Source organism: Aphis gossypii, chromosome 3 (assembly GCF_020184175.1).
Source record: "Aphis gossypii isolate Hap1 chromosome 3, ASM2018417v2, whole genome shotgun sequence".
NCBI lineage: Eukaryota > Metazoa > Arthropoda > Insecta > Hemiptera > Aphididae > Aphis > Aphis gossypii.
The window spans coordinates 2,017,196-2,039,830 of record NC_065532.1 but is presented as its reverse complement, the minus strand read 5'-3'; the positions used below and the strand labels follow the sequence as shown (position 1 = coordinate 2,039,830).

The 22,635-nt window shown below is 24.2% G+C and overlaps 1 protein-coding gene across 2 annotated transcripts in view; it reads right to left on the bottom strand.

Annotated features, from left to right (window-relative positions):
• Nucleotides 1-22,635, bottom strand: part of LOC114121224 (extracellular serine/threonine protein CG31145) — a 75,884-nt gene that overhangs the window by 36,685 nt on the left and 16,564 nt on the right. For both annotated transcript variants that reach the window (XM_050202682.1, XM_050202684.1), the window contains exon 3: nt 15,872-15,952. The gene's annotated coding sequence lies outside the window, so the exon portion shown is untranslated. The remainder of the gene's footprint in view (nt 1-15,871; nt 15,953-22,635) is intronic.

Here is a 22,635-nt window from a genome sequence, read left to right as displayed (position 1 = left end):
ACGGTTTTTTTTTTTTTGTTTATCATTCATCGATTATATATCGAACAAAGGAATTTGTATTCTCTAGAGTCTAGATCATTAGGAAAATATGATGTAAAAACATTTCTATTCAACTACTAAATAGCTACTATAATTTACTTATTGAATTTAATAAAATAGCTTGAGATATGTGTAAAATATAAAAACTTAAGATTTTATTAATACACGATTAGAATCTAAAACTACTTAATATGCATTATGCTATTATTTTTTAATTTTACACTTGGTTTTTGTCTATATCGTGTATATTTTTAATAGTAAAGTTATCTGAATATAATAATATTTAAGGCCATTATAAGTAATCGTTTAACTTAATTTGATGATTAAATAAATATTACGTAAACTATAATAACGAAAATATATTTATTTAAATAGTTTATGTAATTTGATTTTATATTTTATTGTAAGTTAACTATCTAAAATATCATGTGTTCTTTATTTTAATATTTTAATGTTTGATTATTGATTGAAATATTAATCCAATAATTGAGATATGTGAAAGTAGTAACGTCCATTTTATTTGTACATTTTAGGCCTTAAAGCTGTAGCTTAAAAATTTTTAGTTTTACTATTTACAAATAATGTTTCACTGATATTTATATTTTAAATTTATAAAATTATATTTTATTAATGGATTTCATAGACCTCTAAATCCAAATGAAAATTAAAAATAAAGTTTCATAATATCATTATATGCTTTCAATTATTATTTTATTAAAATTTAAAACTATAGAAGACGATCAGATTGCATCTATGTATTCGCATACAATACAATTATTTTATTTATAGATTTTAGTTCAATCGAAATCCTTTTAAATTATTAGTTATATTTACGCTTAAGTTTATCAAAATCAAAACTTATCGAATTTGTGTGTAAAATTGATTTCCGGTGAGTTGATCTCCGTTTCGCTCTTCTCCGTCAAGTTCGTTTCACATTGGTCACTGATTCTACAACACAATTGTGCACCGTGCAACTCTTTGGATAATTTAACCATTAATTAATTAAATGTGATTAATGGCCCGAAACACTTATCCAACGTTAACAAAATCTATGATAATTGCTAATGATTTTTTATGCAATAGAAACTAGTATATTTAATGAAAACAAAAACGTTTCCACTATAATTTTCTTGTTTTTCAAGTGAAAAATGATACTTATTTTACTGCAGATTTCGATTTCTTTGGTTAAAACTAAGCAAACGATCTTTATTATTTTTTATACATTTATATCTTTCGAATACTGGTGTCTAAAATAGTAACACATTCATTTTATCATATTTGCAAAAATATCATTCATTTTATTATTTGTATTGCCTGTGTGATACAAATTTTATGATTTTTAATTAATCATAAAAAAAAAATGATCTATATTATTAAATCAAATATTTTAAATTGTATGTCTTCAATATCTATAGACAGCAGATATGAGGCATCTGGTTTTAAACTGGCCATTCAAGACATTATGGTTTGTGAACTGGAACAGGAGTATCACTTTAGAAGAGGCATACTTGTTTCGTTAAGCTTAGTAAGTACTGATAAAGATTAAGGCGAGCATCCTCATCTGTCAGCCACTCAGTAAATCATTCAAATAGAAGTCTCTCTGTACAGTACATTGAGTTCTAGAATCAGATTTTCCACAAATAATTTCAAGTAAATACTGTTTGACCATTAATGAGGCTGACTCGATGCCAAGGTAACAGTGAGACTTTTATGTAGATGATTTACCGAAGGACTATCAGACTGAAGTTGCTTACTTTATCAATACTTATCTAATTAGCTAAACAACGCAAATTTATGAGTAAAAAAAAAATAAGGCTAACAGCTAGTAAGTATTAATAATATAGATAATCGTCATCTTTCGAAATCAAAAAAATAATAATTAAAGTTAATCATTATAGAACAAAGAATTAGTAAAATTATTTTGACAAGTACTTCATACATTAAATATTAATAATTACTGATGGATAGGTAAAATCAATTAATTAAATGCAAACAGTTGTATTAAAACCCCTTAGTGCTTTTTAATATGCATCCATCTAAAAATACATTAAAGTTTTTCGAATAAATATTAAAATAGCGGTGAAGTAGTTTAACACTTACTAGATATAATTGAAAAAAGGGGAAAAGTAGGTGATCGCTGTATAGTAGGTATCGAGTGTACGTCGCGTCATTGAGTAAATCACTGTAATGTTTAACATATGTTAAATTTAAATTCAACGATATCTTATTGCATATGAAAAACTAAGTGGAGACGGTCTGTCGACTGCCAGCATGTATTACTAAGTATATTTTATGATATTTTTATGTATTGCTAATTGTTATTACAGTAATTTATTTTACTATTATTTATATAATAGGCATTTTACTACTTAAAAGGGTTTAAAATTAATCTAAGTATTTTGAAATTACCATTCATGTTCCCGCGATTAATGAATATTTAAATTATAACATAATAATTAAAATAATTATTGTTCGTTTAAATATTGATTTATTTTGAAATTTAAATTATTATGCTTACGAAAAAATAATATATAAGTATAATTTTTATTTATATCGTTTATTTTTATCCCCAATAACTACTATTACATAATATTAAGTTAACAAGTAAAAACGTAGGTGTTGTTGAAATACTAAAAACTACTAACAAGTAGATTCGATGAAAAGTGAAAACTAAACATATTATCCTATGTAGTATAAAATATATCAGATCTAATATGGCGAATAAAAGGAATAATTTTACACAACAATATGATTTAATCGTCGGTGAAAAAAGAACATATAATATAGAATACATATACATTATACATGCATTGTATATATCATGTATGATATTTCTTTTCAAGTGTTCGATATTCGAATATGAAATAAGAGTGTCACCTAACTAATAACTATATTATTAAATAATATAATATATTAATTATTAACACTTCTGAAACTCAAAGACTCAATTTATAACGAAAAGAACAACTCTCAAGTTTATTGAACACTATCTTATATAACACGCACTAATAACAATTTTTTTTTTTAATCATTTTTTTTTTTCATTACAATGATAATATGGTATTGAATAAATAGAGTTAAGAAAAGTAACCAGAAAGCGTGTTTGACACATTTATTAACTAAATAGACATTGTGTTATTTGTAGATCAAGTCAACGATAAACCATGTTGTTCGAAATGATCAATATTTAGTGAAAAGCGAAAGTGTAGTATATTAATACCAAGTTACAGCTAAAGTACATTTATATATATAAGACATTTGAAGTATTCAGTATTCATTACTAATTACGTACTTATTTATTTTGGAAAATGCAGTTAGGCAGAATATATTTTTTAAGTTAATGTTTAATATAAATATTATTAAATCTGCAACCTTTTTTTAACTTATTGAATTTTTAAGAATAAAGTTATTGAAGTATTTTCCTTTTTTTGAAAAAAAAAATACATATTTAAAAAATAATAATTGACGAGAAGTGAAGTATATGTACAATAAGTAATGGCTAAGGGGAGATAAACCCCAACAAAATCTTTTTACATTTTTTAAGATTATTATTAACGTGAAAATGTTACTGTGTATATTGTATAATTTCACAAACCAACGTCTAAAATGGTCTTTAATATAGTTATCAGTAAGTTATCATTCATGATTACAATAGATACAGTTAAGTTTGGAAACGTTTTATGAACCCATTAAAAATATGATAAATAAAATTAAAAAAACACTTGATTTTAATATGTTGTAAAGAAACGCTCGTATTTATCTAAATATACCTTAATTTATTGTACTTAAATCTTTTATACGACGTATTTGAAAACAGATCGTTAAATATTTGGTAAATACTAAATAGTATTAAATTATAAAAATAAATGTTTTTCTTTATCGAATGTATAATGAAACCACGTGTGTCGTGTACGGTGTATTCTAAACTCAAATAGAGAGTACAAATCGTAGACGTGTGGAACGTAATTTATGCTATGTAGTAACGCGTGAGACATACGTAGAGAAAACGAATCTGGTATATAACATAATCTTAAAGTAGATATTTATAAACATTAGAGTCTACATTATTGTATTATATTTTATTATTTTTAAAAGTTTATATAAATGTATATTATAATATGCCATATACCTATAAGTAGTATAATTTACCATATCGGTTATCGTTGGAAATTCTATTTTCTATTCACCCAACAAATGCAATCTTTAATACATTAAATATTTTGAAAGGATTCAAATTTTTTTCAAGTCGTCAGAGATGATAAACCTGATATTATATTTTTAGCTAGAGAACAATTTCTAATTTAAAAACTGATTATTGCGGATTTACCAATTACGTGGATTTCATTTATAAAACAAGTAAAAACTGTTTACAAATATTTTATAAGAATTTTAGTACTTACATTAATTATAAACACAAGCACTTCATTTTTTAAGTGATAATCATTTAATAAATTATCCCGAATCAATTATGTACTTAACCTTTATATTACATACTTAATATCTAAATATTGAGTTCAATCAATTAGAAAATATTCACTTTTGAAAAAATAGTATTCGATTTGCATAAATCAATATTTCTAGAAAGTACTTCATACAAAATTGATTCATAGGTATTAATTAATCTATTACTTATTTTCAACATCAAAAGTGATTTAGCACTTAAAAAATATCATTAAATAAATGGTTTCCACTATTTTATATCAATGGTAATGTTAATAATTATTATAGAACGTATATGACAGTTTTAGAATATTTCAAATATTTATAAGAAACATAAAATTATTCTGATGTACAGTTTAAAAAAATAGGAAATTTTGATTAAAAAAAAAAAATAGTATCTAATAAAAACGAGGATTTATTAATTTTTATGAAGAGTTCTAGAATAAACCATTTGTTTTAATCTTCAACATATGGGTATCGTTTCTGATAAACAATTTGATTTAATATATATTTTTGGATAATCAAAGTAAGTTAGTTAAAAATTCCCATTACACTTTGCTAAATAATTAGGAAAAAGTACTTTATAAAAGACAGTATTAAAACTGGAACACTTCGCAAGAACAATTTATAAGAAAATCAATTTTGTTATTTTTTTTTTTTTTTTTTTTTTGTTACGATTTAGAAATTATAGACACTTAACATTTTCACCCAATATTTGTATACGAATTTTATACATTTTCGTAAAAAACAAGGAACTTTGAAAGAAAAAAAGCCTTTTAAGGTGACTTATTAATATAATCAGAGTAAGGTAAAATATTATTTAAAAAAAAAAAATTATAATAATAAATAATAATAACAATTTTTGCACAATAATTACAAGTCAATATCATTATTACTAATGAAATATTTGATATTCCTATTCCTATTCCTAATAAAACATTTAACACTGATTTACGTGGCATTTGATATCCAGATCAAAATGTTGATAACTAATTTACCTAGGCGTATAGAAATACTTTTATGATTGTATTATACTCTTAAATGAGCTATATATGATGTCATCAATAAAATAATCTAGATTTTTCTCAGAAAATTTAATATATTCAAAAAATATCGCTTTTTTGATTCTCGACTTTACACGGTATTGCTTTTTGACCGACAGTATACGAAATAAAAGTATAATTCTCAAAATGGTTTAAATATTTGAATAATTTACATCTATTTTAGATTTTAGATTTTTTTTCGATTTATATTGATATACATTTTATTGTTTATCGATCAAAAAACTTGATAATATATAATACAATATTCTTAATAATTTTATTTATTTAGCCATTTTAAAACCCCAAAAATATATAAGCTCGAATTATACTTGTATAATCATTTGATAAAATAATATGATATTAAGTTCCATAGTTCTAGATAATAATATATCAATTCATTGTATGGTTGTATATTTATTAATAAGTATAAGACTGTACTACTAAAAAAAGATATTCCAACTTATTATCTAGCATTTATCCAACATTCAATCATCAATTACCAATTGAAGGTATGTAATCCATAAAAGAGTATATAAGCCGTATTACTATTACAATACTGAGTACTTCTGGAAAATATACTTAGTGTAACTATGGTTTATTTTCCATGAAAATTCTAATTCTGGTATTTTAATTAACAACATCTTATGTAAGAATCTGTTTGGTTTAAGCTATTTTTCATAATGTAAAAAAAAGATCTAGTTTATTATTATGTACTTTTTACTAATTTTATTATTTTCATTTTATTCACTTTTAATCGATATTCAATTATATTAATATTATACGTGTTAAATTATAATATTTGAATACGAAAATGCTGATACAAAACTCTATCATAAAAATATATAGAATATTATAAAATATAAATTACCAAAAATTACTTTTTATTATTTATCATACTAACGAGCTAATAAATACATCGTATCATATAACATGGTAATTTTTACATTCAGAAGAACCCGTTTATTGCTCCAAAATTAAAACCTCTAAAGAAATTTACACAGGACTTATAAAATTTTTACATCTAAATTTGATTATATAGGTGTTAGTTCACTCTAATAACTGGGTAAAATGATTCTTCTGAACGCAATATTTGCTGTTATACATTAGTAAGATCAAATCATCACATGCGGGTACGATGTCCTCTTGGCTCTTAATACGATAACGTGATGGTAATTGAATGATAATAAATTCTGAGCTTAAATGGAATAATAAATTATAGTTCAACGCTGGGAATTTGGAGCCGATAACCAGTTATTAAAAAAAGATTTTCTTTTTAATAAATCCTATAAAAAATCTAATTATTTTTTCATTAGTTATTTTTTAATTATCAAATTCGTGTTAAATGACAATTTTGGGATTTAATCAATAAAACTAGGGTAGTAGTCACACTATTGTATCAATTCTATTTATATATTTATAATTCTAAATTCCTTTATGGCTTATGACTCCTCCATGTATTTTTGATTTTAAGATGAAAAGAGTGCTATGCAATTTTCGAAATTAACTTTAAAAAGCAGATAAAGGAGTACTAAATATATATTTAAAAAAAATTCTGAAAAATTTTATTTTTACTAGAATGATACTGGTGAGACTTATTACGCTATAATATGTATTTTGGAATTCTGGAAAAAGAAGACGAGTGTTATGTGAATTTCAAAAATCTTTATTATGTTATAATAAATTTTTATCAAATTAATATTTTAAGTAAAAAATTTTTTAAATAAGTATTTATGTATTTTTATATTTTATCGACTGTAGTACTAATCAATTTTTAAAATTACAGTTAGTATAGTTTAATATACTCGCATTCGTTTAAAACATATCGTTTTTTTTTCAAAATTATTGATTTACCTCTAGGTAGTTTGTTTTTCATTTATTTATTTTATAATAACTATTTTCCTGATTAATTACATTAATAACTATTTTAAACCTATCACTTAAAAAGTGAATTAAAGCTCATAATATAGAGTGTGATAAATGAATAAAAAGCTATTTAAAGGTACATTTATAATTTTTTTGACTTTTGAAAGTCATTAATATTCTACTTACAATTATATTAAAATTTATGAAATACAATAGGTATTATATAACACATAACCAGACCAAGCCAGACACCGACTACAAACACTAGACACTATAGTCTATAGGTAATGGTATAGTGTAAGTACCTTTTTCATTTGTATAGAAATGACAACCGTCAAATCGGGATTAATAGAAAGTCATCAAATTTTTTACTGGATGGTGAAAATCATTATCATGTTGAAGTAATACAGACATGCAATTACCCGGTGTGTTATCTCATCGATAGTTCTTTGCGGCAAGACCGACCTATGAAAAGTGACATACTCGTGTCATTCGTTTTGACAGCGATCAGAAAAAAAAATATTTCCATAAGTACTACTTGCTATAAATATTTCGACATTTTATTAAGATTGTCAGATTTACATAAACAGAACTGGAACTACAAAATTTAGGTCAAAACGTATAATAATAATAATAAAAAAAAAAAACCATTAATTTCTTCATTATACTTTTTTTCATATTCATCATCCAGTCATACTATGATCAACATTAGTGACTAGTTGCTCTATCCTGTTATTTTTATATTTTAAAAGTATAATTTATTATTATTTTTTAAAACAAAAATGAAACTATTATGTCAAACAAATAAAAGACGTCCCTCACAATACAAAGAAACTGACAATACAAAATTGTTGTGTTTTTTAATAACTCTCAAGAAATGAACCGAACAATTGCAATTATAATATATGACTCAAGTAGATATCTATACAATTCAATAATATACATACCTACTTGCAAGTATACACTCAGATTCTCTTAATATGTAATTCATAATTTAAATGGACTTATTGGTTATATATTGTTAACTATTTATGCATATAGTTTTCAAACCATTCAATTAATAATATCGATAAAGACATTTTAATATCGTTTTAAAAAATGTAGGTTATTTCTCATTACTCTAGAAAGGTGATAAATATATTATTCACATTTTTTGACTTAAACTAAACAATACTAATCAAAATCAGATTAATCCTCAACCAAATTTATGTATTCTTACTCGCGATATTTTAACAGTATAATATGTGACTCGTTACATATATAATATTGTTCACACTCAATAACAGCATAAATAAAATTTAACATTGCACGGAAGACGTCGGGAATGTTCAATTGGCAGAAAGTAAATGAATAATAATAAATAAATTTTACGTTGCAGTTAAGTCATTTATATTTAAGATCTACGAGTTACATTAAGTTTGTATATCAAGATTTATTCAAAAACTATAATATAATATTATACCTACAATATACGGTATACATATTAATATATTTTATTATTTCCAAATAAATATTCTGGCAACAATGAATTATATTTTATTATACATAATATTATACGTCAAAAATATTTATTACGTGATGCACGTAGGTACCTATATATTCGCCCGCGAGTATATATCATACATTTTGAGACGAATAATGAGATATTGTTCGTTGAAGAATATATTATAGCGACCTCCGTGCACTCGATTGACAGGATATGCTCGGATAATTGTGCAACATAATATTAATGTTTTCCCATTAAAACCGTGAAGGTTATAAACGCTGGTATGTGTACACATTTTCCGATTGACCAAACGATTTGCCAGTCATAGTGCGTTATTTGCATTTCACAAGTTTTACAGAATTTCCTTCATACTATTTTTTTTCTTCTTTAATAATAATGAAAAATTAACCCTATTTGCGTACATATATTATATAATTAATACAAATTACGATATTCGTATATTATATTATATCGAAAGAACAAACAGTTACGGTTAGATTAACACGGCGTAAAATATCTTCATCAACGTAATGGGCTTTAAGTAGGTAGGTATAGGAATATCAAATCGAACATAGTAGATGCTTAATACTAAACAATAAACATACCTATTTTTGAGTATACCACTGTATTGATTAATATACTTAAGTATAATCCAATAGAAATATAATTGCTTTGTGAGAAAAATGGAATAAAACGCCGAAGATAGACAAAACAGTGTATGATTATAATTTTCTAAGAAAACAATAGGGTTTTTAATGTTTAAACGCATAAGAAGCTAATGGTTAGTAAATGTTCTATATTCAACGTAAGGTGATTACAGTTTGTAAAACGGTTTCAATAAAATATGTTTGTTCGATTAAAATACTCTTTTTATAAATGTATATAAAATGAAACAGCTATAAAAGACAATAGATAAAAACAATTTTCTGAACATTTGCTACTTTTTTTCTTTTTAATAGGGGTTGATACGTTTAATCGAAATTCACCGGAAATCCAGTTAAATAAATTAAATTACTTTGATAAATTGTTGATTACTAACAGTTATAGAAACCGATTTGATTTGATATTATTGTAATATTATAACGACAAGTATTGGTGCTGTCTATTTAACAGTTTATTAAAAGAAAAGAAAATATTATAATGAATGCTGCAAGTACTAAAAAATTGAATATAAAGCAAAATTTTTAAATGTTTAGTTTTCTACTCTCCGTTAATATAAATCTAAAATGTCACGAAGATGACGTCATATCCTCATGTATTGTCTCCATCTTACTACATAACCATACCAAAATAAAATTTCAATTGTGTGTATTTTGCTTAAGTATTAAAGTGAAATAACCTATTATTAAACTTGAAGGTAAGAAAATTATTAGTGAAAAACTCGTCGATTTTTTACGATGCTTTAATTTTTAAATAAATTATGAAAATTTTCAAATATTTATATTTCACACGCTCATAACCAGCATAATATTTAAAAATTAAAATACTGTAAAACCCAAGGAGAAAATAACATAAATAACACCTTAATTTTAAATTTGTTAATAGGTCATTTTATTCTAATATTTAAGCTAAATACACAATATTAGATATTAATATTAATAGATATCAGCCTATCAGTTTACATCTTGTTTAGTTCAACATCTCAATCCACTACAACTAATGAACAACAATACTTCAATATACTCTTTTACTTTTATCGCTTATATAATTAATACTTACTAGCTTACTAGCAACCTAACAATATAGGTAATGTATTGTAGAAATAAAAAAAAATAAAAAATTCAAAATTTCCTCCCAAAAAAAGTCAGACTATCAAATTAAGTATGTTTTATGTCTTTAATTAAAAAAAAAAAAAATCGACCAAAAAATAAAAGGTATTTAAAATATACGAGAGCCAATTATTTTCAAGTGTAATACCATATACCTAAGTACTCAAATATGATTATAATGATACAAAAATAACAGTGCAAAAATCTTAGTAGGTACATAAATTATAAACATAATATTACGCTAATATACGATATAATAGATCATTTTTAAAAATTGAAACATGATTTATATAATATCTTAAACTGTATGATGATGTCATAGAAAAATTATTTTGATAGTTGCATTAACTAGTATACATCCGATTCTACCATTTAACTACAATGCATTTAGCCATAAGGCTTTTTGCATTTTTTTTTAACATTTAAAAAAAATGTGTATTTCTAAACAGAGGCTTTTAAGTAAAAACGGATTTGCTTTCAACGTTGTGATAATGGTGATGTAAATATATAATATATATGTAATAGTAACAAGCATATAAGTATGATTTTGTTCGGAAAATACTCATGTGTCAAATGAAAATATATAATGTACTATATTTTGTTCGATAGTTGTTCATAATTGCAAATCGATGTTAACATTTTTTGGTTATTACGCTCTATATGCTTTCCACACAATTATTTGTAACACCAGAATACTGAATAATCAACAACAATTCATTTTCTATATATAAAATGTCATTTTCAATGAACTGATTTATTAATTCCACAACGAGAAAAATGATCCAATATTCATTTTGTTGCATCGTAGAAGTCACGGACATATTTCGATCATCCTGTCTGTACTCACAGAAAACGCCCAATGACATAATAAATCAAATAATATGACGTTTGCTCCACTATTATTTAATATACCAAAGTAAGTTATTTCATTTTTGAAAAGTTTAGTAAGCAACGTTTAAGAAAATACTTTAAGCTAATCATTTTTCCAAAAAACAATTTACATTTACGTGCTTGTAATATGTAAAAACATTACATAAGTACATAAAAAAAAATACTCAACTCGTTATACGCTTAATTATACAATTTTAAATAAATATAACGCGATGGATAGTAATTCAGGATCATTATTATTTATGTTCACTTAAAATTAGGAGAAGTAGAATAAGTACAATATAAATTATAGTTATTTGATAGGTACACTACTGCAATTATTGTTATCGTGACCCGAAATTGTTTTTTCCCGTGAAAATCAGAGTAAAAATTAAAAAATAATCTATTATAATATTATTTAGTTAAAATTAATTTCAACTACTTGCTCTAGTTGACGATTGGTTGGCACTATACTTAAAATACTTTCCATTTCAAAACAATCTACACAAATATTTGAATGTTGCATTCAATAGGTTTATGTTACGCGAGTAAAATATATGTATACATAGGACAGATAAACAAAATTATACGCGTGTTTGTGGTGTATAATTTGAACGCAATCTCGACCGCAAGAAATGTATAAGACACTGTACGATTGTTTAATAATTGTTGTTATATTATATGAAAACTTTTTTTTTTTTATTAGTGTTTGTATTTTTGTTTGGTGTTTTTGTATTCGTCACGTAAAAAAATGTACTATCGGCAAGCAAAAATCAAATTTAGTTTTTCGTAAAAAATAAAAAAAGAATTATTATACAACGATAAATCATAATACATGCGTTTTACGAGTATTGAGCATATAGTAGGATAATATATTATACTCTTATAAATATTTTATATATAGCAATATACACTACCAGAAATGAATAAACAAATATTTTACTTTACAAATTTACTACGAAATCGTGTCACCATATTATAACTTAAAACGTCTTATGAATATCTCGCCTATATTGTCTATATTTTATCCACGAGTTACATTTATCAGTACCTATGCAGTTGTGTACTTGTGTATAGTTATAAGTTATATCCATCATTTGAATTTAAAACATGATCGTTCTCTATTCGTTGAGTATAAAATTGTGTTATATGTTTAGTGTATACGTTATGTTAAGTTTAATAACTTGGAATAATAATAATAATAATAATAATAATAATTAAATGTTTGAATTTATTCAACGAAAACGCGTAGCAGTTCATTATTTAATTTCAATGGAAGCCCCTATATATATATTTTAATACGTGTACACAAAATATAATAGAAAACAGGCGCGTTTCTACATTTTCGCGTCTGCTGCAGATTTTTCCAACTATACCTTCGCAGATTCGTCTAACGTACCGTTATATACATATAATATTTAATATATATATTATGTAGTTGGTATATATTATTATTATTATTATTATTGCTATACCGCATAATATACAATAATATACACACACAATTATTTATTACTTGCGTGGGGGGACCGGCAAATTGCTCTTAATATTGTAATAATAAACGGGCGACTAAACGGCGTTGCGCTGTTACGCGCGGCGATACGTGTGTCAGCGGCGGCCTCCCGAAACGACACGCACCAACTCGGAACGGATACGATGTATTATAATACCTGCTAATAACAACCATAATAATAATAGCACGTCCTATAATGTTATACGTGTACAGGGTGATTCAGCAAGCATACTTCATCCTTTTTTTTCAGTAATGTGGTTTTTCAAACTTTTGTTTTTTAACTGACAACCCCCCTTTTCTACTATAAATTAATAACGAGTAGTTCTTAAGTTATTTAACTTTATGTTTTATGTACTAAAGAAAATATTAATATATGTCCATACCTAATTCATGAAAATGGATTTGGAAGATATAGAGACTTTAATCATTTGTAAATTTTAATAAATCGAATTAATCAATCTGCATTTATAATTTGTATGTAAATTTTTTTTTAATTATTCAATAATTTACAGTAAAATACAGAAATCCATTTAAAAAATAGAAGTTTGTATCGTCACAGAATAGTCTTAAAATACTTCAAAAAAAAATAAAATATGGTATTTAAGAAGGTATATTGAAAAAAAATACCAAAAATTAAAATTTGAACAAATTTATTATTAAAGGATGGTGAGTATATGCTTTCTGAATCACTCTGTATACCTGTGATAGTTGCAGAAATATAGCAGATAATAACAATAATGATTATAATTATAGTAGGTAATAATTGGTCGCGAGAAATCGACTAAAGATCATCGGCACGCGAGACGCACTTGTTGCAGCGTTGATCCGGTCGAGTAGGTATAAAATATAAATGGTATAATAATAATAACAATATAAAATAAATTGAAAGCGTTTTACACGTTAAAACGACGAATTAACACGTAATTCCAAACGCCTGTTGTAATACTATACATCGTCGTGTGCGTATTTTATATTATGATAATATTGTCAAGAGATTTACTCGTTTAGACTTTTCATTAAGATTAATAAGGTATTCGGGATATGAAAATATTGAAAAATTCTCCTATTGCATAAAAAAACCAATTTTTCAAATAATCTCCCTCAGTTAATTTCAATTAATTATGTTAAAACATTTTTAATATAATTTTTAACCTACTGAATTACTAGACTATGAATGTAGTATATACGTATAGTATTATTTTAACATCTCATTCTGGCAACGGCTACTTTTAAGTTCAAAAATAAATTTCATATACAATCGGACAACAATTAATGAATTATGAATTCAAAGGATGTACCTACAGGTTATTTTTTATAGTAATATGCTAATATATAATAGTTCAGTACTTATTAATTATTATACGTATTCTATTCATTTATCCCTATAAGATATTAGTATAGTGTTCACTAAAATACACAGCAATATCACGGGACTTCATGTACCACCTTACAACATAAACTAATACTTTGTAAATAATAAATTAATGTTTATAAATTTATAATTATTTTTATATAAGCAACCTATCATCATAATTTAAGTTAAAATATTTAATTTCATATTGAAAAAAATGTGATGGAGACACAAAATACTTGCTCGATTAGAAACTTACCATCACCACTACCAATACCACCCTACCCTCACAAACGGTAAAAAAATTCTGGTTGTAGTACTGGTATATATTATATAATAAAGCCGATAGAATATGAACGTCGAAAGGAACAATTCGATTTTCCGTAAATTAATATTATGATTTCTGTGAAGACATCCGTAGTGATATATTGTAGAAACTATTATATTATACCTAACAATCCAGAAATTACTTAAATATAATGTAATTGATCAGACAATAACTTTAACATTGGGTTATTGTTTCACTTTGATGGTTATTTTCTAGCGTGAATAAAATATAAGTACCGTCACCTCTAACATCACAAATATTATATTTTTTTTTATTTTACGTATTATGCTTCAATTGAAATGGTTATGACGGGAAAGTGGCGTAAACGGATGTACGAGAATCTAATTATTATTACCCATAACTTATATACTCTATAGAAACTAAATATCACTCTTTATCGAAAGTCTTACTAGTTACTCTACTAATATATACTATTTAACTCATCTCAATATTTTTGATATATAAGTGAAGTTATTTTTTTTTTATTTTTGGATACATAATTTAATTATTTCATAATATTTTTTTTCGAATTTTCATATTAATAGATATCAACTAAGACAACTATACATAAATTATTAACATAATTTCATACGTAAATACTTATAATTATTATAATTTATAAATAATAATTACCTAGCATAAGAAAATAATATTATAACTTATAATTTATAAGAGATCAATTTTATTATTAGAATAAAATACTAACAGATAATCGTTTTTAAAACTGTTATTCTAAATAATTAATCAATTGTTTAGTTTTACTATATTCATAAGCTATGATCTGTTTTTATAGGCTCTTAATTTGCTAAAATGTTAAATTAATAGTTACCAAAGTAATTTGTTTAGATTTTTAAACCGTATAGGTTTTTAAATTGTAACTAGTCAACTATAGAATAATAAATATTAAAAAAGATTTTAAGTAGATAGGGTGCCTGCTTAATTATTTAATTGTTCTATTTTAAATATGTTTGTCTGTAAATTTTTATTAACTATAAAATAACAATACACTTGAATGGTTAAATATCTTATAGTTCTATATAGCTATAATATGCTCAAATTATTTCATTACGATACGATTTGTATTATTTGTCTACTATTGTCTATTACATTAAACAACATTTTCCATCACCATTAATGATTAATAAAAATAAAATTATCTAAGTACTTACGGTATTATGACGTATTAAATGGTATAGGATAATATTCTTGTCTCTTCTTCTTTATTAATGACTGTATATATGATTGTATATCTGTATAAAAAAAAGATAAACTGTATTAGTATTTGATTTGAAAATCACATTCAAGAATAAATATTTATAAAACCCTATACTAATTAATAACAAAAATTAAATTAGTTTAAAATGTAAAATAAACTTGCAAAAAATTATACTTCTATATAGCTAATCATACAATTCACTTGTTAATATACTTTTATTTAACTTAAGAACTTGTATCTAATGAATAACACGCCTAAATAATAATGTATAACCAATGTTATACCCTCTAATTTATAAAATAAATTTCCTATACTTTTTTAAATGTCAATATTATTATAATAGAGATTTCTTAACTAAAGAATAAAATATTGAAACATTATTTTTCTATGGAAATACAACGTTTTGTTGATACTTCAATAGTTTTTATTCGCATGATATTAATTTCTAACACATAAACATTATTTGATAGGGATCATTTTTTTTTACTAGGTAGTTTTATATCGTGTTATAGGAAAAATATGACACTATGCTTTTACTCTAAACAAAAAAAGGAAAAAACACAATTCAATTATAAAAGTTATTATTAATCAGAATATACTCTTAACTTTTTGTTAGCCACAGTAAGTTATCATAAAATACTCTATGTATAATATTGTATATAAATATGAAAATGAGAATCTTTGTAACATTCATCTTTGAAATTACTAATCCAATCGTCTTGCAATTATTTTAAAATGATAGAATGTATCGCTGAGCTCATGACTCGTTTTAAGCATATTTTTTAAAAACCCACTCCTATCCATAGAATATTGAAGTATAAATTACACCACTATATTTTCTTAAGTTTTGATATTTTATTGTATTTTTATAATAGATATTCGTAATTAATCAATTGTTGTTTTTTGATTTTAATCATGATTGAACATATGGATTTTCAATATGATTAATTTAAAAAGTTAAATATTTTTGAGTTTCGATGAAAAGAAAAAAAATATGATAAAAATGTGGTCAATATTGGCTGTTGGGCAGATGAGCGCAATATTGTATTTCGACCGGTACGCCGTGACAAATTGATTACTCTCGGTAGGTTTTTAGATGTAATCCTGCGTATAGGTAAATGGTAACAAAAAATAAATATGCATATACAGGGTGGATTTTGATGTTCTGGACGATATAGATCGTAGGTATAGATAATAGTCGTAGAAATTGAAAAACGGTATAGAAGCACAGACCATCCTGTAGAGTATATGAAATAGGAACCGCCACGTTTCGATTCGAGTAAAAGCGTGGAATAATTGACGAGGAAAAATACCTCTATAGAGTAAATTGTAGACTATATTATATATGATATTATAATATGCACGTCGTATTGTTACGATAGATATAAGACATATGCAGCGGTTATAGTATTATATAGTAATGTATAATAGTATTATTCTATTATAGACATATTATATATTATAATGTGCACGTTCCCGAGCAATAAGTAAACACGATTCGGTTTAACCACAGTACACCTTATAAAATAATATAAACGGTCTATGGATTTAACAACATTTACGGGACATTATATTATTACCTATGTCCTATATTGACGAGTGTTCATAGCAGCGTGGGTGATTTTCGGCTATAATGTTAAATGTGTACATAATACGTAATAATGATAAGCCTGACGTTGAATAATGATAATAATAAGAATTAATGAAATTACTTTAATCAATAGTATCACAATCGCTCAGAGTTTATACTGTAGTAGTATATACCTAGTTACCCATACTCATTATAATTTATTGTTGTACGATATTAAAAGAAACCGAGCACCTATAATCTATTATTATTATTTTATGCCGATAATATGACCCAAGTTTAATGGTCCTAAAAAGAATGTATAATGCAATACAAAACAGTCATTCGGAGATTAAATTTAATTTTAAATAGAGAAGTTAATTTCTTTTTAAATAAATCTTATTCTTAAATAGACAAACAATTAGTAATATAACTAAACCAAGCTTAAATAAAGCTTACACTTAAATAGGTAGACAAAATATTCGCCCAACTGGAACTACTCGCTTTTCTTATAAATGAGTTTTAAATAGTTTTGTTCACGTCGTCATAAATATTATTTATATTGGGTAACTACGCCATGATATGTAAAAAATAAAATTAATAATAAATAATAACCAAACATATATTATAATACAATATCTTTTATATTTTATTTAAATAAAAAAAAAAAAATACGACAACAAATGATCAAAAACATCCAATTTTTGTTTTTGTTATAATACTTTTAATAAAATATTTTTTTTTCATTTTCATGTTAAAAATAACAGTTGAAACAAAGATAAAACTTACGACTTACTCAAAAAATTTTCCAAAACAAAATCCAATTTCCAAATAATTTAAAAAAGAAATAAACAATATTACAAGTTGTAAATTAATAATACTCGACTAATATGAATTTTCTTAGAGGAGATGGCTTTAAAATATTTTAAGAAGCCACCGTAAGTCCCCCTCCCCATTTTACCCAATCACCATCTATCTATCTATCTATACAGTCATCTATTGGATTTAGTATTCATCTCGTACTGTACTTGTACCACAGTGTAACAACCAATATTACCTACCTAATATTGCGAGTGTACGTAAAATATCAGGGTGACGGCGTCTCAGAGCACCGGAAATTAATCAACAGGTGAATCGCCAAAAAAAAAAATCAATGAATACGCTAATATTAAAAATGTATTACGCTGATCCGTTTCATAATACGAATCGATATAATCTACAGTCTAAATATTCATTCGCACATTTTTTTTTTTTTTTTTGAATTAGTAATTTAAAATACAAAATATAATAATAAGTTTATTGGCATTTTTGATAAGCACTCATAGACGCAAAGCCCGTTTCTCACTGAATCTAGCACAAGTATACATTAAACAACATAAAAATATATAAATAATTTTATTTTTTATCTATTTTAACTTATGATATTCAATGGTCACTTTGCACATGTTGTTTCGTAATATTCAATTAAAGTCAGTAAACTATTTAATATATAATAATTGTAGTATACATTTTAGTTTACAACATTTTTTTTATATTTTATAATTACAAAATCAGACATTTACTTAGAGGACATTAAGCATAAACATATTATAAATAACTAATACCGTTACTGCAATTTTATCAAATATTCAAGCAATCATTTTTCAACGTACATGAAGAAATATACAATAATATAAAGCTATGTTTTTATCCCAAATTGTTATTATTTACTATAAAATTTAACTATTTATTATTTAAAAATTTAAATGTAAACAATATTTTAATTTCGGTTATTTTTATTAAATTGTTTTGAATTATAGGTACATTCGCTTATATGGTATATACAATTGAGATACATTATAATATATATATAAATACACGACACATATTATCTGATATTATTAATCATTACAATACATCAATATATTATTTATTATTTATTTATAAATGATAAAAAGTCAATGTAATAAAATACTAGAATAATAGTTATTAATTTGTCTATATTAACCAAAAAAAGTACACTTAAAAATCGGAATAGGCTTACTAGATTAGATTTACAAAAAATGACTGGTAAAAAAATGATTCAACAGATATTTTAATACGATATATTTTTAATAAGTATGTAGCTATTAAACAAATTTTAATTCATATACCAATATTTTATAACCAAGAGTTTCTATATAACTTGGTTATAACTTATATTTTACATATTTAAGTAAACAATTGGTTCATTAGATAAAATAAAATCTATAATGAAGCTACAACTACTTACATTAACTTTAAAACCTTTATTTAATTAAAATTAATAATAATATATTAAACAATAAACATCTATGGTTATAATATGCTTACTATATTATATAAAATAATAATATATTTTTGTTTAATGACTTTAATGTAATAAATAAAAATGTAGTGAACATTTTTTAAATATTAACAGATCCATTTATTACATTATTAAAACTCCCACGCATACTAATTACAATTTATTCAAAAATCTAGTTTTGAAAATAACTATTGTAATCCCATTGGGATAATGTGTTAAACAAAGTTTTTCGTAGGTATTTAATTTATTGCCATTTTAAAGTTTTATCTCAGCTGGTTTTTATATTCTAGTCAAAAGCATCGTGTTAATTTTCTCATCAAAATTTTATTCAAAGAGAAAAATTGTGTATCACAATAAAATGACACTTGAAATAATATTATACTCACTAAAAAAAAATCATAAAAAACTACCATAATAATTATTTGTTTATGATAATGTATAACGGTATTTATATTATATATTTTTCTACAAGTCACGAAGTTAAAAAATTAAACAAAGAACAATCAAACAATATTTATAAAAATATTAAAAAAATATTTAATTAAGTTTCAACTCAAATTTTTAAAATAAATAATGATTTATAATTTTTATGTACTTAACACTATTATTATAATAATTAATAATTATCGTACATAATTTCCTTCTCATAATTTTATTTTATAAGTTATATAAATATAATATCATAATTCATATATATCACACGGAAAATCAATATAAATTTTTGCACTAAAGAGTTCGTTATTTATAAATATTTAAGGATTGTCAGGCAATAGATCATTATAACTCTAGAAATACACTACTTTGTTTTTTAAAAAAATTCAATAAACCTCTACTAATATAGTAATTTATATAACATATGAGCCCATGTGTAGGTTAAAAACAAGAATTAATTAAAAACCTACACTACTATTACAAACGTATATTATATCTACCAGGCTTTTATTGACAATGGTTTGTGAACTTTGTAAAAACAAACCTTCACCCAATAAATATATATAAATTATAGGTATACTGCTAAGTATATCTTTCCTATTTTAGATGACATATAGTCAATCGTTTATTACTTCACATTCAATTTATTGGCTTTATACTATTAAATGTTTAGTAAGCTTAATTTTTTACTTTAATTTTTCACTCGTTATAATTATCAAATAATTATTTTTCGTTTTATTTTTATGTTATTCGATAAATAAGTATCTAACAGGCGTGAACTATAATTGACCTATCATAGTTAAATTATAATTGTGAACGTATACATATATATATATATATGTTTGTGTGTGTATAGACTTACATAGTATCTAGGGATTCATTAAGCAAACTCAAGTTAATCTGAGGTAATAATGATACTTTTAATATTTTACTTATAAGTTCCTAATTAAAACACTCGCCATGTATAATTCAATTGTTAAAATTAACACATTTCGCTGTATTTATTTTGGGGGTTTGGTGTTCATAACGGTTATGAAACATATTAACATATTCATATTTATTATTATCACATCGAATATTGAACACATTTAGTTTCGTCACGTCTTAAGAGTAAAAATATGGTGTCATAAATCAAATTATAGTGTGCTTTATTATTGTTTTGCATAACATTCCAAATAGCAACCGATATGGAAACACTATGTAAAATAAATTAAATCTTTAAGTATCAATTTTAAACCCATTTCCTCTCCCTATGTTATCCAGTCATTACGATTTTAAATAAATATTATATTATATTTTCTGAATAGATTAAATGTATACTGTTTTTGGAAAATTCAAAGAATTGTTAAATAACTAAATGATTTATTATATATTAACAATATTAAATGCATAGTATTCAACCATGTAATATATTTAAATATAAATGCACTGTATGGCATTTTAAATATTGATTCATGCATTCATAAAATTATTTCTGATTATTCCATATACCGCCTCAACTAACCAAAAAGATAATAGATAATATGCTAAATACTAACATCCGGCTTAACACAAGTCATACAATTCAAGTTATCGTATTTATTAGTTTTTTTTATTCATTATCGGTGATCAAAATATTATATGAATAATAGATATTGTTGCGATACGAACAACTTCACATTTATGAATGAGTTTCGTCAGAAATTTAAATACGAATTTCTGAGTTATATTTTTATAAACATCCGATTCGACATTTTAATGCAAATATATAATTTATTTATATTTTTGAATTGAATTGCATTAAATCACTGATGACGTGCTGTAATATTATGTGCTTTTTAAAATAGTTTGCATTGTTATATCATGCCAATTAAATAAATCGATGGACATGAAATTGTACTGTCTTGTATTATACTGACCGCCACTTGAATATTAACATAATTACGTATGTATTTTTTTTTTACTCGTGGTCATCTAACCCGTATTTTCATGTTGAGGTTGCGTTAACCAATCCAATAATCATACACATATTTACGTTAGCGATCGTAAAAATCTATTGACACTTTTTAAACGTATTCAAATATTAAAAAGAGAAAAACCATCAAGATGTTATTTAACTGTATTTTCGTGTAGTTTGTAGATAAACATGAATGATGTTTGAGTAGGTACATTAAAATAATACAATAATATTATGTACATTATATTTACGCCTTTAATAATAATAAATAATATCTGCACAGTGCCTTTTTTAGTTTATATAACATATATATAGGTATTGAGTAGTATTAGTTGTCTCATTATTCTTGTAGCACAATAATTTTTGTCAAATATTTTTTGTACGCTGTTTTTAGTACGGTACACATTTGAAACTCTCATTTTTAATTGATGTTTTCGGAGCGAATTATTTTCCAATTTTCAACACGTTATTCTCCAA